Source organism: Haliotis rubra, unplaced genomic scaffold, assembly GCF_003918875.1.
Source record: "Haliotis rubra isolate DU_JTF1 unplaced genomic scaffold, ASM391887v1 Scf9, whole genome shotgun sequence".
Taxonomy (NCBI): domain Eukaryota; kingdom Metazoa; phylum Mollusca; class Gastropoda; order Lepetellida; family Haliotidae; genus Haliotis; species Haliotis rubra.
This window is the reverse complement of record NW_025767634.1, coordinates 2,455,876-2,474,158: the sequence shown is the minus strand read 5'-3', so window position 1 is coordinate 2,474,158 and position 18,283 is coordinate 2,455,876.

The following is an 18,283-nucleotide window of genomic DNA, read 5'->3' as shown; positions in this document are numbered from 1 at the left end:
CCGTCCTCCGTCATATTCCGTGTACCCTCTCCGTCGTATTTACAGTGTCCCCTCCGTCATATTCCATGTACCCTCTCCGTCATATTTAAAGTGTCCACCTTCGGTCATATTGCGTGCACCATCTCCGTCATATTTAAAATGTTCCCTCCGTCATATTCAGTGCACCCTCTCCGTCATATTTAAAGTGACCTCGTCCGTCATATTCCTACTGCCCTCCTCCGTCATGTTCCGTGTACCCTCTCCGTCATATTTAAAGTCTCCCCTTCCGTCATATTGCGTGCACCCTCTCCTTCATATTCCATGTACCCTCTCCGTCATATTCCGTGCACCCTCTCCGTCATCTTTAAAATGTCCCCTCCGTCATATTCCGTGCACCCTCTCCGTCATATTTAAAGTGCCCTCGTCCGCCATATTCCGTGTACCCTCTCCGTCATATTCCGTGCACCCTCTCCGTCATATTTAAAGTGCCCTCCTCCGTCATATTCCGTTTACCCTCTCAGTCATATTTAAAGTGTCCTCGTCCGCCATATTCCGTGCACCCTCTCTGTCATATTTAAAGTGTCCCTTCCGTCATATTCCATGTACCCTCTCCGTCATATTTAAAGTGCCCTCCTCCGTCATATTCCCTGCACCCTCTCCGTCATATTTCGTGTACCCCCTTCGTCATATTTAAAGTAACCTCCTCCGTCATATTCCTACTGCCGTCCTCCGTCATATTCCGTGTACCCTCTCCGTCGTATTTACAGTGTCCCCTCCGTCATATTCCATGTACCCTCTCCGTCATATTTAAAGTGTCCCCTTCGGTCATATTGCGTGCACCATCTCCGTCATATTTAAAATGTTCCCTCCGTCATATTCAGTGCACCCTCTCCGTCATATTTAAAGTGACCTCGTCCGTCATATTCCTACTGCCCTCCTCCGTCATGTTCCGTGTACCCTCTCCGTCCAGTCTCCCCTTCCGTCATATTGCGTGCACCCTCTCCGTCATATTCCATGTACCCTCTCCGTCATATTCCGTGCACCCTCTCCGTCATCTTTAAAATGTCCCCTCCGTCATATTCCGTGCACCCTCTCCGTCATATTTAAAGTGTCCCCTTCCCTCATATTGCGTGCACCACCTCCGTCATATTTAAAATGTTCCCTCCGTCATATTCAGTGCACCATCTCCGTCATATTTAATGTGTCCCCTCCGTCATATTCCTACTGCCTCCTCCTCCGTCATTCCTACTGCCTCCTCCTCCGTCATATTCCTACCTCCCCTCCTCCGTCATATTCCTACTGCCCTCCTCCGTCATATTCCTACTGCCCTCCTCCGTCATATTCCTACTGCCCTCCTCCGTCCTACTGCCCTCCTCCGTCATGTTCCTACTGCCCTCCTCCGTCATATTCCTACTGCCCTCCTCCGTCATATTCCTACTGCCCTCCTCCGTCATGTTCCTACTGCCCTCCTCCGTCATATTCCTACTGCCCTCCTCCGTCATGTTCCTACTGCCCTCCTCCGTCATGTTCCGTGTACCCTCTCCGTCATATTTAAAGTGTCCCCTTCCGTCATATTGCGTGCACCCTCTCCTTCATATTCCATGTACCCTATCCGTCATATTCCGTGCACCCTCTCCGTCATCTTTAAAATGTCCCCTCCGTCATATTCCGTGTACCCTCTCCGTCATATTTACAGTATCTAACTTCGTCATATTCTGTGTACCCTAATCCTCATATTCCGTGTACCCACTCCGACATATTCCCATTGTCCCCCCTTTCGTCATATTCCGTTTACCCTCCCTGTCATATTTGATGTGCCGTCCTCCGTCATATTCTGTGTACCCTCTCCGTCATATTTAAAGTGCCCTCCTCCGTCATATTCCCTGTACCCTCCTCCGTCATATTTCGTGTACCCTCTCCGTCATATTTAAAGTAACCTCCTCCGTCATATTCCCAGTGTTCTCCACCGTCATATTCCGTGTACCCGCTCCGTCATATTTAAAGTGCCCTCGTCCGCAATATTCCGTTTACCCTCTCCGTCATATTTCTTGTACCATCGTCATATTCCTGGAGCCCCCATCCCTCATGTTTCTCGTGTTCTCCCTTATATTCCTAGTTTCTCTTTTCCCTCATATTCGCATAGTCCTCTCCGCCATTTGCCAAGAATCTCTCTTAAGGCGGACTAAAAACCTTACTCATTAACTTAAATTAACAAAAACATCCATTGACAAAAGCAATTATTAGCGTTATATGAATATTCATCTCCCGATACGATGCCATTGTCTATGTGGTCAGTGTTGTATACACCGAGAGGTGCGACACTGCTTTGTTAAGAAGGACGTCCTCCACCACCCGTCTGTGTGACTAACAGTACATCCGCTACTTAAAACAGGAACATATTTTTTCGTCTTGTCACAATTATTACCTCACAACCGTCACTTCTGAAGAGGCGCGTGAATTATTTTCAATAAAAGCTAATGCGTTTCTGAGATTGGAAGAGCGACGACATACGATGCGTAAATAAATTAGACATGTAGACAAACAGACTGTCGGCGACACATAAATTTTACTCGTGACAACTGATAATCTGTAGTTTACAAGCATCGGATGCGTGTGACGTGAAAATGGTTTTATGCCTACGGTATTCCTAGAATAGAAAACTATAATATTTCTCCTAGTAAAAGTGGCTTTAAAGGAACGTGGGAACTTTGACGTTTACTTTACTGATGCAGTTTATTATAAAATAACATATTTCTTTTGCAAAAACAATTTTGAATCAAATATGACAGGAACTTTCACTATATTTCTCTGCGGAGAAAGTAAATGACAAAAGAAGAAACAAGTAAACAATGTGTGATGACAATATAGGAATACCATATTTGTGTAAAGTCGGAATGATGTGGGAATCTTGCTTTATGTTATAAATTGTAATTTTTCTAAGGTCATAACAAATGCTCGGTGTACAGTCAAGTACGATTTATGTATCACTCGATTATGAGGTACAATTTACTCTCACATATTTTTGAAGCTTATTTATATATTTATTGTTCAATAATCGAATGTCTGTGTCAATGGAAAGTTTACCTGCATGGATGTATAGTATTTATCAAAAAACATTTTTTCGTTGACTGTATACATTTACTATTTATAAGAATAATACTGGACATTCCTTAAAGATACATCTTTCTGTTATGTATTCATTTCACCTTTCTGCACTACAACATTTACACGTTTCAATTTCATGGCATGAATTACAGTTGTACAGAACAAGCCCTGAAACGTTGTACTCGAGAATAAAAAGAAGATGTAACCCAGAAAAATCTCTATGTTCATCAAATATCATCTTCTAAAATGCCAATCAAGCATGAATTACAGTGTTAATATCATAGTGCGTCATCCATCACAGTATGCAACATAAAACATTCAAGAAAATGGTAATCCATGTTCTGGTTAGAGCGGACAACACATCATCATAATTATTATTAAAAAATAACATTTAACTTCTGAGTATACTCACAGGAAGTGACAGTTTTAACCACAAGCTAGTAAGAACAATTATTTACTCCGTTAAGTTAGATTTATAGTTTGTTGTAGATGTGTGATGTAGTTAATGAAAGTGTCGTGGAAGGGATTGCACGTTTCGTGAACACCTGGTGTCCTCACTGAATTTTATTGAGGTATTCATATCATTTTCCCAGCATATATGCCTTTTGCGTCTGAAATCTGTTTCGGCCAAAACCCCGAGACCAGTTATTCCCTAGCGTTGACGTGTGTGTGAGTTTAGTTTTACGACGCTTTTAGCAATACTCCAGCAATATCACTGCGTGGGGACACCAAAATGGACTTCACACATTGCACCCATGTGGGGAATCGAACCAGGATCTTCTGCGTGACGATCGAACGCTTTACCCACTAGTCTACCCCTTATATCTAGAACGAAAACGGATATGTCAGTACGAATATCTGCAAAGTGAAGTTAATTTAATTTGTATTGATCCGCTGTATATTCAAATGTTCATATCTAAATAGATAATGAATTGTGAACCGAAGTGAGGTTTAGATCACGAGCAGTAATATCAGCATCACCGAAAGAGTTAAAATTTTCAGGTGCATTTCAATCACATGGGATAACTGTCTTGATTGTGTACAGACAATAATCTCTATGTAATAGTAATCGGTAACTGGTTATTTTATGGCTTGGCCAGTACCACATTCCCAAACGAAACGTATACTTAGAGCAAAGTCATGATCCTTTATCACAGAGCCTAGTCATTATGCATTATCATGGTAATTCTAAGAGCATTAAGCAATCACTCCTGTACCTCAATACCATTTTATATTATGTATACATTTATGTAATGTAATGTGGATCGATGGCTTGCGTGTTATCGAAATATATGTAGCGAATGTGGGCATTATAATTCGTCTTGCTGCTTGGCTTGTAAGAACATATAATCTCTGTTGTATGTTTTCCCTATTCCCGGATTAACGGTACAGAAAACAGATACATCTTCCTCATTGTTGTAGGAATTGCACTGTACAAACGCGTGAGACATGTCGATTTTCAGGGTTAACGGTATATCTGAGTTCAGATAGTTCTAAATGCTTCCTGACTGGACTTATCCAGTATGTCAGGTTCCTGGACTAACTCACGTGTTACTTGGGAGTACCTTATTTGTTTCTGCATTTATGCTCCATGTATCTATGATTCTTCGTGAATGTAAACACAGTTCCCAAAGCGGGTTATAGAGCATGACTTATCTTATCTTCATACCTAACGGATTCTGAAATCAGTGTGACAATATACAATGACCGTCCAGATCCGGTTCGGTTTACATGGGGTTTACATTAAACATGAGCATACTTGCAGGAATCAATGGATATAGACTGACTGTCGGACTGCTGTGGTGCCTGCGAAATAGTTTCATGAAAACGTACAGACATAACTTTCATATAAAAACTGAAGGGCACCGATGTCCTTCAAAATAAAATAAAAATATTATTACTGAATTAAGGCACATTAATGTAGTTAACAGACAATGGCACATTAACCTTAAGAAAACGAATCACTGAACAGGGCCACATTGAAGTGGTTAACATAACATTATGATCTTGAACATTCTGAAGATTGTTCCCACATCATGCCATAATGTAATGAAAAGTATATACAACATGATGTGCCCCCCACCGCCAAAAAAACAAAACAACTAAAAACAACAACAAATAAACAAACAAACAAAAACAAAAACAACAAAAAACAAAGTAAACAACAACAACCACACATCCTATACTTAAAAACACTGTAAATATTAATGTATTAATGTTTTTTAATACAGTATTTAGAATTTCTTTCAAAATGACATTCAGATTCTAGACGTGAAACATTACAAAACATCCGTATCCATTTAGTGCAAAGTAACGGGGATAAGAATGTAAAGGAATCTTTTTGAAAGAAATGCAATGACGATTTAGAATAACACCATATTTTAGCAAGCTGGGGGTAACACTATAACCTAAATGCCAGACCTGTAGATTTGGGTAAATTCAATATTAAATGGAAATGGATCCTCCCTTCATCATTTTTATTGTATTAGCAGCATCTTAATCTGCAGTAATCAAAACAATTACAAATAAAATCATTCCCTTAATGGTGTAATCCAATCTGTTTGAGTGTTTGAAATCCAAGTTAAAGTGTTGACGTTATCCATTTTTTCTAATTGCTATCAACATATAGGGGTTCTAACCCGCTAATTCAACAACTCAAAAATGAATACATCCTCTATTTGATTCTTTAGGAAGTATCAATTACCAAAATGAACAAGTGTTCCATTGCGAAGAATTGCAAGACGAAAGGCGCGAAATGTTTTCGCAAAACTTGCATCTCTCGCCAATCCAGTGTGGATTTGGTTAAAACCGAACGAACCTGATGAAAGAAAACAAAATCACGAAGAAAAGTCATCAGTTTTATTTGGGAAATCCAAATTAATTCCGCGTGAATTCATAGGGGCAAAAAGGCACGAAAGATAGCCCTTCATTATCACGGCCCATCGTCTACGAGCGTGGAAGCGACTTATCTAATTATTTCTGTTATGATAGTGGCCAAATTCAAATAATCCAGGCTAGATTCGATATGATTAAAGGAGAAGAGAAACTAGAACAAGCCTTGAAACAGTCACAGTGCCAGATCCACATTGCATGCAACGATTCACGAGGCATCGTTCTCTGTGAAAATAATTCACCTCTGTGAAAAACTGTCCAACGTGATTGGAATTTATGGTCGGCGCGAACGATGGGAGATCGTGCTAGTTTTCTAAGCCGGGGAGATCTGCAAGCGACCAACTTCATTTGAGAGGCACTTATAATGATGAAAGTAGCCATTTCATTGTCTTAAAGATGAAGTATTTTTAAGATGAGCTTGGGGCAGCTTTCTAGTAATCTTGCTTCGAGTTGTTATCATTACTGAGAGTATATTTCCAGGCATTTTATTCCAAATCTTCTTCGATACTTTAAGACAAGGAACGCTTTGAAAATCTTATTCTGCTTCTGTAATGGTAGTATGACGGAGACGCCGCCATTAAGTAAAACAATATATTTGATTAAAGATTAAAACTTTTAAGAAAATATTTTCATTCTTTCCAACGCCTCAGCAGAATTTCAGTTTATTGGTAATAAGGTAAAGCATAGGACTCAAGACGGCTTAGATACGGCACATGTCTGAGTACAACGAATATAAACGCTTTAGTTTATACCTTAAACACAGGTGGACGTCACGTTTGCGTTCAGATTGGCTTCCGACATATTTCCCCTGAGGGTTTCCGTTATGGATACTAAAATATTTGATCCGTACATATACGTTAATATCTATAATCAGCATATCTGTGGGTAGAAAATAAATATTCAATATGCACAAATTAGCTTTTATGGGTAAAATAAACTAAATCATATAATCCATACTTCGAACATGAAGAAACAATTATATTCTTTAGGAATGGACTATAAGTATGCAAGTGAATTGAATGTTGATCGGGATAGGCATTGGGTTTCAGAGTCTGTAAATTTAAATGGCATATAAATGATCATATACGCAATAAAAATGTTTAATTATTCCTCATTTTGTTGTATAAGGTAGAACTGCACTTCCTGTTACGGCATGCATTGTGTGCGTTTATAAACAATTTATAATCACATACACCTTTTTCCATATGACAATTTTCTCGATTATGTACTTCAGACATTAGATCCTCCTCGTCTGTGTACTCCTTTTCAGCTGGGTGATTATTTGACTATTTTGAACAGTTACAGGAATTATTACTGGTACGTGGCTCAATAATCATTAGCATACTTTATTATGCACTCCCGATATTGATCAGATTAGTGATACAGATCAGTGTACCATCACAATGTACCATTCATATTTCAGGACATCTGAGCATTGCAATCTCTTTGGTATAGGAATTTTAATTAATCTATACCGACAATGAAATCTATGTTAATGAACAAATAATCAAAGTATTATAATATGCTGTTGCATTTGAAAACGTAAAAGAACATTAAAATGTCATTTTGTTTAAATGCTACCATGCAATGACACAAAAGCAGATTTACATACAGGACTAAAATATTTATAAGATTTGTTATATATTGTTTTACGTTACTTGATTACTGAAGCTTTCAACCTTTCGAAGCACACGCCTTTATGGATGACAACTTGTTTATTGCATAGCGACGTTTCGGGGTAGATTCTTACACCATTATCAACCTAAAAGTGCTGCTTAAACAACTATGTAAAGTCTGAGGAACGGTTGTTCTGGTAAAAAAAAATTAATGTAATTATTTTGCTTTACAATCATGAGAACTGTTATGCTACACCAAAATAACGTTACAAAATAAATTGTGAATACACTCTTATCTGAAAGATCAATTGTATGAAGTTCATAAAATTAAAAGCAATTTTGACTGAATCATAAATGTGACACATCAATACATGTCTAAAACGTAACATAATATTTGTAATCTTAATATCCCACTTCCAAACAAAATTCGAAATGAAATGTGTTTCCTAAAAACAAATGAACGATTTCAGACTAAGGGACGGAATCATATATCTCGAATAATTTCTATTATCAGACGTTTGTGGTCATATTTTACCAACACGTTATAAACAAATCATATCTTTGTGTTTTTGTATGAAACAAGTTATACGATATTCTCAAATACGTCTACGTGATCGAGGGCAGTGTACGTGCGTAACGTTCCCCCGCACACAACTATTCCTGTGTCCATACACAATTACCCCCTCCCCCCATATCGCTGTGTCCGTGTACTTGCATGTCCTCTCACCCCCCTGCTTATTCCCCCGTCGACTCCACGTCTCCCTGGCTTGACTTTCACCCCTCGGAGCCGTGTGTGACCTATGCAGACAACTACCTGCACGTGCTTCGGTGTACAAATCTGGGCTATTTTCGAGAGCTTTGTGTGTTTGTGTGAAGAGATCAATTTGCGCAATTAAACGTGGCGAATTAATCCTCGCGTATTAACGGACTGTCATTTATCCAACTTACATCACACTCTTCAAACACTGATTGGCGTGAAAAAGAGTAAAGTTATGTCAAACATGTCGTGTTAAACTGTTGTAATTTTTTGTATCTCATACTTGTAATTATTTAATTTAACCACAGCGATAACACATGTTTTTAATTGTTTTGTAGTTTATTTTGTAACAGTAGAAATTTATTTTATTCCGCAATCTGTATCATAACCATTATTGTGACAGGGAACGTTTGACTGTTCTGAAGACTGAGGACATGTAAATCCACATTATTAAAAACGAAAATATAATTTCCATTCAAATAATTAATAAATTCAGATATATCATGTTTGACAATAAAATCACTTACACGATTTCACCGCTATATGGTCAGTTTAATGAGAAATTATCAGCCGTAGGCACTATTTTATATTTTAAGAAATAGCGCAATTTATCCTAAAAGTGTATTGCACCATTACAGACTATACGCACTTACATTTTAAATAATCATAGAATTAATGTCCAATTACTGTTGGGTTGGAATATTATTTTGTAAGGTCTTCTTTATCTCTAATCAGTATCCATTTTAGGGAAAGGGTTCTCAACAGAAACAATACCACTATTCACGGAGAATTAATATGGATCATGTTGAAACTTACATAAGAACTAGATAAAATCTATTAATATCTTGTCCATGAAAACAATTTAGAAAATACACTACCGTTGGAAACATTTTCAAAACGCGTGATTGCGTGATTGACTAGGTCTCTGCATTTGTCATTGACGTTTTATACCTATGTCCAGATAGAATACTATTAGAATGTCTAGACACATTGACCCCACACCTGTTTTAGCCATTCAACACAATGCCATGATTTAGTTTTACGTACTTCTAACATATTTCTGTGTTTTTTCATTGAGCTGTAATTCAAAACACAGCTTATTTTATGACTAGTTAAACTCTAGTTTTAGAAAGCTTACGTTTCAAAAATGGATTTTGATTATGCATCGCTAGATGTTTGCTTGACATTTTAGAAGATGCTGTTTGATGAACATAGATAATTTTCTGGGTTTAGTTATCTTTAGTTCTACCTGATGATGGGACCAGAGCAAGCCTGAAACGTTGTACCAAACAATAAACAAGAAGATGAAGCCCAGAAATTTCTCTACGTTTATGCATCGCTAGTTTTGTTAGTGTTCCAAAATAATAACATCATACAATTTTGACGATAATTCAAAGGTGGGAAAATATTCTTTTGTCTGAAATCGTTAGCATAGACTTGTTATTTAATTGTTGTTGATTGGTGTTTAAATATCTTTAAAGTAGCTTTCATTCTAGCACATCTGTCCGAACTAAATTTCTGAAATAACAACCGCTTATTCCCAAAGGTTCTGTTAATGAGACCATACTTCCAGTGCCTTTATTGTACATGTTTGTTGCAACTGTTCAACGGGATTATAAACCCCGTTCCATCAGTTAAACACATTTTATTGAACTGAAATGATTGATCCATCAACCTATTTCGGAAACAAATAATCGGTTCATCCGTGAAGCGGTCAATGCACAAAGGTAGACAACTCCTGTGAATGCAGACGTCCGTTCATACAATTATATAATGGCAAGCTATTCCGATTCCTGAATTTATGTTCAGATTTTCAGTTATGAAAATTGTACATGATTGTTCAGGCTGATAAACATATATCGAAAACCCTAATAGGGATATTAAGCATAATGGTTATTTAAGAGCTTTTGATATGAACGAATTGGAAATATTCTGAGACAATCAATCAGTATTTTCTACGTAGACCAATCCAGTCAATGATAACATATTGCGGATGCAAAATTATTTCATTCATAACATTCTATGGTTCTTGACACATTCCAAGAAAATGTAACACTTCTGAAACGACACTATCCTAACGACATGCATGGTGACATGATCGTTTTTCGGGTCAGTTTATGTCATGACGTAAAGATGGTTACGCCCATCCTAAAAATTGATACAAATAAATGCAAAGTATCCCATAAAAATGAATTAAAAAACAGGAATGGGCACTCACCACTGTGTTGTCCTCGAGGTGTGTTTACAAGACCACTACACGAGTTGTTTTCTTTGAAATGTGTTAGTGAATGGAAGGCGAGCGATGCGGAGCGTATACACTGCCCATTCCGTACTGATAATAAGCCTATTTACTCTAACTGGAATTTCTGTGTAGTTCTGCATACAGTTTAGTTGCAAGTCTCGGAGCCTAATTCCATCTAAGTCTTAGGAAAACGAAGATGTCTCCCATGCCCTCTTTGTATCGGCTTGCCAGCTAGCTCATGGGCCCTGTGTTAAAACAACTTTTTCCTTAAAGCTCATGCATTGATTTTGTTGTCATCGACAAACGCACATCACCTTATCAGTTCCGCTTGATTTGGAGAGAGGAATTCCATACCTTATAATCTTTGGCTGATGCTTACCAAGAAAAGTCCCAGTATGAAATGTTCCAAATTCAGGATGCAAATATTGGTGTTTCCTGGCTGTGATTATGCCACTCACGTAAATGTTTGTCATTCTGGAACCGTACATTAATATTGCTATCTGGAATGATAAACCGCGTTTACACAGCGGGCTTGTATGTACTGATAGAAATATGTTATATGCATAAACTAGACGTATTATGATTGTTGTCAAGCAAACAATATCGGCCAAACAGCTGCAATGGGGTTCCATATTTTTCATCCTTCCCTGTACATCAATTAGTTGCTGTCTGAGAGTTCCAAAAGGCGTAAAAAAGATAAAAACGATATCAGGATTTAATAGATGACTAATTCTTTTTACCGCATTTGTTACTGACTTTGGAAACCTAAACCATAATGAAAGTGATTTAAAACGACAACGCTCTGTACAAATGCATTTTTATTGGCACGCTGCAGATCAAATAACTCCTTCAACACGTCAAAATAAACAAAACCAGGAAGAACGAATGCATTCTCACAGATGTGCATGTTTGTGTGTTAAGTACCTGAAGCAGGTTTTATGCTAATGCCAAATAGTCACATGCTAACTGTTGTTCCATCTAACAATACATAAGATCAAAGCTCCATAGCCACGGAGATGTTATCCTAGTCGGATTACCGTTGATGCTAATTATTATCTGACAGAGCGGTTAAAAGCGTCATTAGTATTCATGATTTCATTCATAATCAGGACCTTAGATGATCCGAGTCTGTAATCCTTCGGCCGCAAGTATAGCTTCGAAGTGCTTCTTTCGGTCGGTGTCTGGCCGCGATGAGTGAATTATTGCCTTTGTGAAACCACAGTCTTAAACAAACTCTTCAATCCCCTCATATAACACAAGACGTTTATTTTCTGTCACATGCACTTCATGCAGAAGTAGTAACATCAACAATATACCACTTGATTCGTACAATGTGTCATTCATTGCATGGCAAACACTTCTCTGTCTGACCCAAGCTGACCAAAAGTGACCCCACTGTGTTTGCTATTCAATAAATCCCGCAACGTAGGGATATTAGAGCCTGAAACAAAGGAATAAATTTCCAATTAATTGCCAGGGTTGATTGACAGATTCTTTGTACCATCTGTGAAAAACTTGTATCTTGGAAAATATTGTTTACATTTTTCTAGTCCATGTTTGATGTCAACCGCACAGTCTTGCATAGGGCTTGCCGTCAGCCATTTGTTTACGAAGCCCGTCTATTCACGACAATCATTGTCCGTCTTCAAAGCTCCTCTCAACAGCACATCTGTTACGACATGTCGGAAACCGGCCTGACCTCCCCGGCCGCGAGATCTCCCGAGACTTCACAATTTGGTCGTTAGATCACGCCCGAGCTCCGCTCGTATTTGTATTTATTCAGTAATTGAAGATCAATAACTTGCCCCTGATTGTAATTTGAACGCTCCGTTTGCTGTCTAATTTCGAAGTATTTGCCAATCTCTAAAAGAAGCAACTTGTCGTAAATCCCATTTGCACTCCATATCTCTTAAGCCGAGATAGAAATTAGAAATAAACTAGAAGGACTTTTCTTGGACAAAGAAGTGAGATAAGAAAAGTAGTTTATATCTTTGAGAAAACAGTCTGTAATTCGCTCAACACGTAGGGGAGCGGCGCTTCATTTGATCATGTTATGGGTATCAATTCAGTTCTTCTTATGCAAACACACAGGATGAAACATTATCGCAAATGTAGAAAATGTGAAAGCTTTTATCACTTCATATGCATGTTTCACTGGGAACCTGACTAATTAGCTGAGATTCACTTTTTCCCATGTTTGAAGAAAATCTTCATGTAAAAATAGCTGAAATCTTCAATATAAACCATGCTTCGAAAGTGTGATGATTGTAAGTTTCTTGAAAGCTAAACTTAAGTTACTAGACGGTAGATATGAAAAATATATTTATTCTTTTTATATTTCATTTAGCTTATAGATTAAAAACAAACAGTCTCAGAATGCTTTTGTCTGTGGTATTTGCTTTGTTTCATGCATTATCCAAGAAAGCGTCATGAAGACAATGTCTAAAACTGACGACTGAGAGAGAAAAAAACCCTTTAACATAAAAAGCATGATTTCAAACATTCGTTATTACAGGGATTTTTTCAGAGCTATCGTTATTAGGTGACAGTTATATCTTGGTGAAACACATTTTATTAAAGAAAAAGTACAATTTGTACTCATTCATCTTTTATATTTCTGTTTGGATGGTAAAGTATGCATACATAATTATGTATGAAACATTTCTTATTCCAATATATCCTGATGATGATAGCCATTTCTTTAAGTTATCTCTATATGTGTCATACGTTTCATAAGAGAACAGTTAGTCATGTGTGTTTTACTTTACATATATAAAGGAAGGATAACAATATATGGATGAACAGCTTCTTTATTACAGTGAGAGCGACGCTTCGGTGTAGGTTCACACTCTTCTTATCAACGAAGAGATGCTAGAACCTACACCGAAACGTAGATCTCACTATATTAAAGAAGTGGTTCATCCATATATTGTTATTCTTACCCACTGCTCCAACTTCTAAAAGCCCCTAAAATTAACATGTATTAAGGTGCACTCATTGTGACAAATTTCGCTTTAATCTAGACAAGATATACTATTGGCCACATATGCAAGTAAATTCCCCCTCTCTCTGATGTACACATACATATATTAGTTCATGATTTCATTATTGTACATCCATGTATTATGTCTGACTTTGGATATGTTAAGAGAATTGTCGCTCCTAGTTTTAGACACGTATCTGCCCGATGAGAATTGTGTGACAGCATAGTTTCTTGAAATCAGTTACCATGAATATTGTTTCTAGAATATTTGGTAACTATTGAACTTACTGCAGAACTTCTGCTATAGTTAAACGTTAGGTGATAACTCCCCTTGGCGTATACAATTCACTGATTCTCTGTTATTATGTATACTTTGTTTATATCTCTTGATCAACGAAGAAAACAACTGTGTTTAAATTTACTTCATATGGTTTGTATTTCACACAAGTCAAATCTAATACATTGTCCAGTATTACAGTTCGCAATTTACAACATACCAATGTTTATTATGATGTAACAATCACGACTATTTGATCTCTAACAACGACGCTACCAACGGCTTCTTAGTAATAAAATGCACGAGAATATAACACGCTGAACAAAATGAGTAATTCGTTTGAAATTTTGTAGATGAATATTTTCCCATTTAAACATACATTAAACCTGCAAAGTAATCAATGAATGCGACTTTACTGATGATTTATGATATTGTTAACTCTACACGCATGTTCAAGCGTGCTTGTATGCTATTTTGCCTTGATGATATGCATACAAATTAGTGGTCATTTATGTGAGTTACAACCATGTTTAGTGCTGCACATATCTTTACTCTCTGATTCAGTGTATAGACACGTCGAAATCCACTACACATTTCATTGATATCTATCTATACAGTGTACATGCAGCATACACTTAGTCATGTGAATCTGTGAAACTGACATTTGACAGAAAGACCCGAAGAATTAAAGAACCACTAAACTTTGTTTTTTTTGTTACTCTTTTAACCATTACATATGAAAGATTTGTGGTTAGTCTTATGCGGAACACCAAATTTATTCTTTAAAAACTTGTGGTTATTTAATACCGAGCGATTAAAAGTTGCCAAAAAAGTCGCCTGCTTCCCTCTCGCCCGCCAACGAAACCACAGACAGGTTACGTAACTCTGTCGCCAGAGCACTGCAGTGACGTCATATGAGGAACGATTTTCAGTTAGTTGTATAGAAAATGTGTAGCACGCTCATCATTTTGATGATTTCTCGACATCAACGACGACATGCTGAATCGTTGCTTTGTCGTCAATTGCTCCTAGGGGTCGGGCGATGGTGTCCCCATGCACAGATTTCCACAGGACCCCGCAGTTCGTGCTAAATGGGTTATGTTTGTGAGTGCGAAGCGAGAGTTGTGGAAGCCTGAAACGATATCTTACTTGTGTTCAGATCGCTTCACGGAAGTTAAAGAATCAAAACTACTTACTAGTTGTAGTAAAATATGCATATGATTGATGACCATAAAGATTTTCTATGACACAACTTGTAACATAACGATTTCTTCCTAGGAAGTGAGGTTGTGGTCGAAGTAACAATAATATTGTAAGTAGTATTATATTGACACCCACCTCGCTGCCACGAGAGAAATTGTTATGTTTTACGCTTTGTCATGCAAAATCCTATTGGCCATCAATAAAATACATATTTTACTACCAGTAGAAAGTAGTTTTGATTTTGTAACTCGGTGGAAACAAACCTAAATACCATTTATCCTCAGACTGGCGGATGTTCCCGACAGGGCGCCGCCATTTTTAAAAATAAAAAATCTGTTAGAATTAAGGAGATTATAGTTTGTTTTCATCAAGTTAGAAAATCAAGACTACTTTCTACTCGTAGTTAAATATGTATTGGAATCATAACCAAACGGACTTTTGCATGACACAACTTATAACATAACGATTTCTTCCACGGAAGCGAGGTGGGGTCGAAGTCACAATACTACGCGATAAATTTCTTGCTACATTCACATGGTTAATGTCCACTCACCAGTATGTAGATACTAGTCAATGTGCGTCTTTATATTTGGTCTTATAATCCTAATTAGTTTATTATCATACTTGTATGCATTTTGAAACTAAATAAAAAGCAGACGATCTGCTGATACTTATATTGAATTTATAACAGAACTGTAATATCTAGACATTTTATAGTTTGCCAATGTGAATCATAATTCGCACACACACCCTAGTGCATGTTGTCTGTCTCATTACACTTCACGGCGAAAACAATGATTCTGTTGAATGCTACGACAAATGAATAAAAACAAAATGCAAATATTAAAATTAAAACAGATTAAAGTTATAGGAACAATATCAGGCCATTACCTTGTTCGAGGAATGTATCCATCAATATCCACAAAACTGTTCCAAATGATGTGTCTTTTAACAGTTTAATATACGAAAAAGTGATAAATCTTTTCAGGTATTGATGTATAGTCTCATTGGTCACCCAAGATAGCACACCTGGCAACTAATTGCATAATGTCCGCCTTTCTTTAAAAACAGTAATTTAGTTAGCCAATAATGGGCAATCAATCAATGTATTGCCGGTTAATCCTTTGAAAGAAGGACGTTGATTTACGCGGACACCGACACGACAGAGTGTATTCAGTAAAGATTAGTAAATCTACATACATAAACACTACCTTTTGACAATTCCGCTGTGTAAGATAAAAGTAATTAATCAATCAGCGTGTTATCGGTTAATCCTTTGATCGATGTTTATAATGTTGAATATTTACTCAGACACAAGAAATGCCAAATGGGAACCTTTGTCGGGTAATTTAAGTGTGTTACCACTAATTATACCTGTTATAAATTCATTAACTGACCATCAAGTGAATGATGACAAATAACATGTGTAGGTTTATACCACCTAACACGGGTTACAACAAGGGAGTATTAATTGCTGTATTGCATGTGAAAACTTATGGGCCGACACTGTTTGAGAATACAAACAGATTTTTACATGACATGATTAAATATCGAGGTAAAAAACACAGAAATGGGATCAATTTGGATCAGTCATTATACAAATAGGGCCTAACGACACCAATCGATTTTGACAGAATCGTCTATGAAAACAAGTTGTAACTCGGAAACTAGGCAAAGCAGGAGACAAAATTAAATGACAGTAGATTGTGAGAACATATAGCTTTCATTTTCCACAACAATTGTCACGATTTCAGGTTTATACAAGCCTGTAAACAAGATAATTTAACCCCTAAAATGTAGATGAATTCTGCACAGGCCCTCCTAGCTATTCCTCATATGACGTCACAGAGTCGCGCCGCTCTGATTGGTTGAAATTTCGTTCGCGGGTGAGAATTGTGCACTGTTGTCAAAAAGGTCGATTTAAGTCAATTAAAGGTCGAAATGAGTAGTTTTAATGACGGGGTTTCATTTATAATGATGCGAGTTAGTGATTTATGTATTTTTACCCCCTAGGGTTTATGTGACCTTTAATAGTTTGATGGGACGTGAGGTGAACCGTAACTGATTTGAGTTCATTGTAATCTTTTGACATGAGACATTCACATATAGATGTACTGTCTAATAACTATATTTATATTGTGACACATTAATTACGGGGGATTTAAGAGAGTAAAACGGACTTGAGTAACAGACTATGAATATTTTCAATGGAATATACACCGCCGATGCAAATGAAAAAGCAGAGTTCTATTTTTGGTTAAAATCAGAATAACGCTGAAACTAACGCGAACGTACCACTGAAAATCAGTAATGATACGAGAAGTGAGCAAAAAGCACAAGCCTTTCCTACCAAAGCAACTTAATAACGAATAAAAAACCCACTTGGTTGTAATTCAATTAGTGTATCAATATGAGCAAAGAGTTCAGATAAAGTAACTCCAGCATGATTGGATCCTGTTCACGGAACAAACGTGTCTGAATAATCTGTGAAGAGAAACCTAACTAGACACGATACTAATGGTACAGACATGCACTTACATGCTATAGCGTTGATCAATGTTTCAAAAGTTTCTGGATACCTTATTTACCCTTTGTAGTTTGATCAATGTTTAACATGTTTCTGGATATATTATATAACCTTTGTATGATGACCAACGTTTCACGAGTTTCTGGATATATCATATAGCCTATGTCTGTTGACCAATATTTCACGTGCCTCGGGATATAATCTATATAACCTTTGTATGTTGATTAGTGTTTCCATCTGAATTAGCACCAGTATCTATCCATACCAGTGTGTATCTATACCAGTACCAGTGTCAATTAATACTAATACCTGTCTCCATCTATAACAGTACCAGTGTCCATCTACTCCAGTACCAGTGTCCATCTACTCCAGTAACAGTGTCCGTCTACACCAGTACCAGGACCATCCACACCAGTACCAGTGTCCATCTATACCAGTACCAGGTTCATCTATACCAGTAACAGTGTCCATCTATACCAGTACCAATGTCCATCTATACCAGTACAAGGTCCACCTATACCAGTACCAGGTCCACCTATACCAATACAAGTGACAAGTGTCTATATATACCAGTACCAGTACCCATCCATGCCATTACCTGTGTCATCTGAATCAGTACCAGTGTCCATCTATACCAGTACCAGGTCCATCTATACCACTACCAGTGTCCATACATACCAGTACCAGTGTCCGTCTACACCA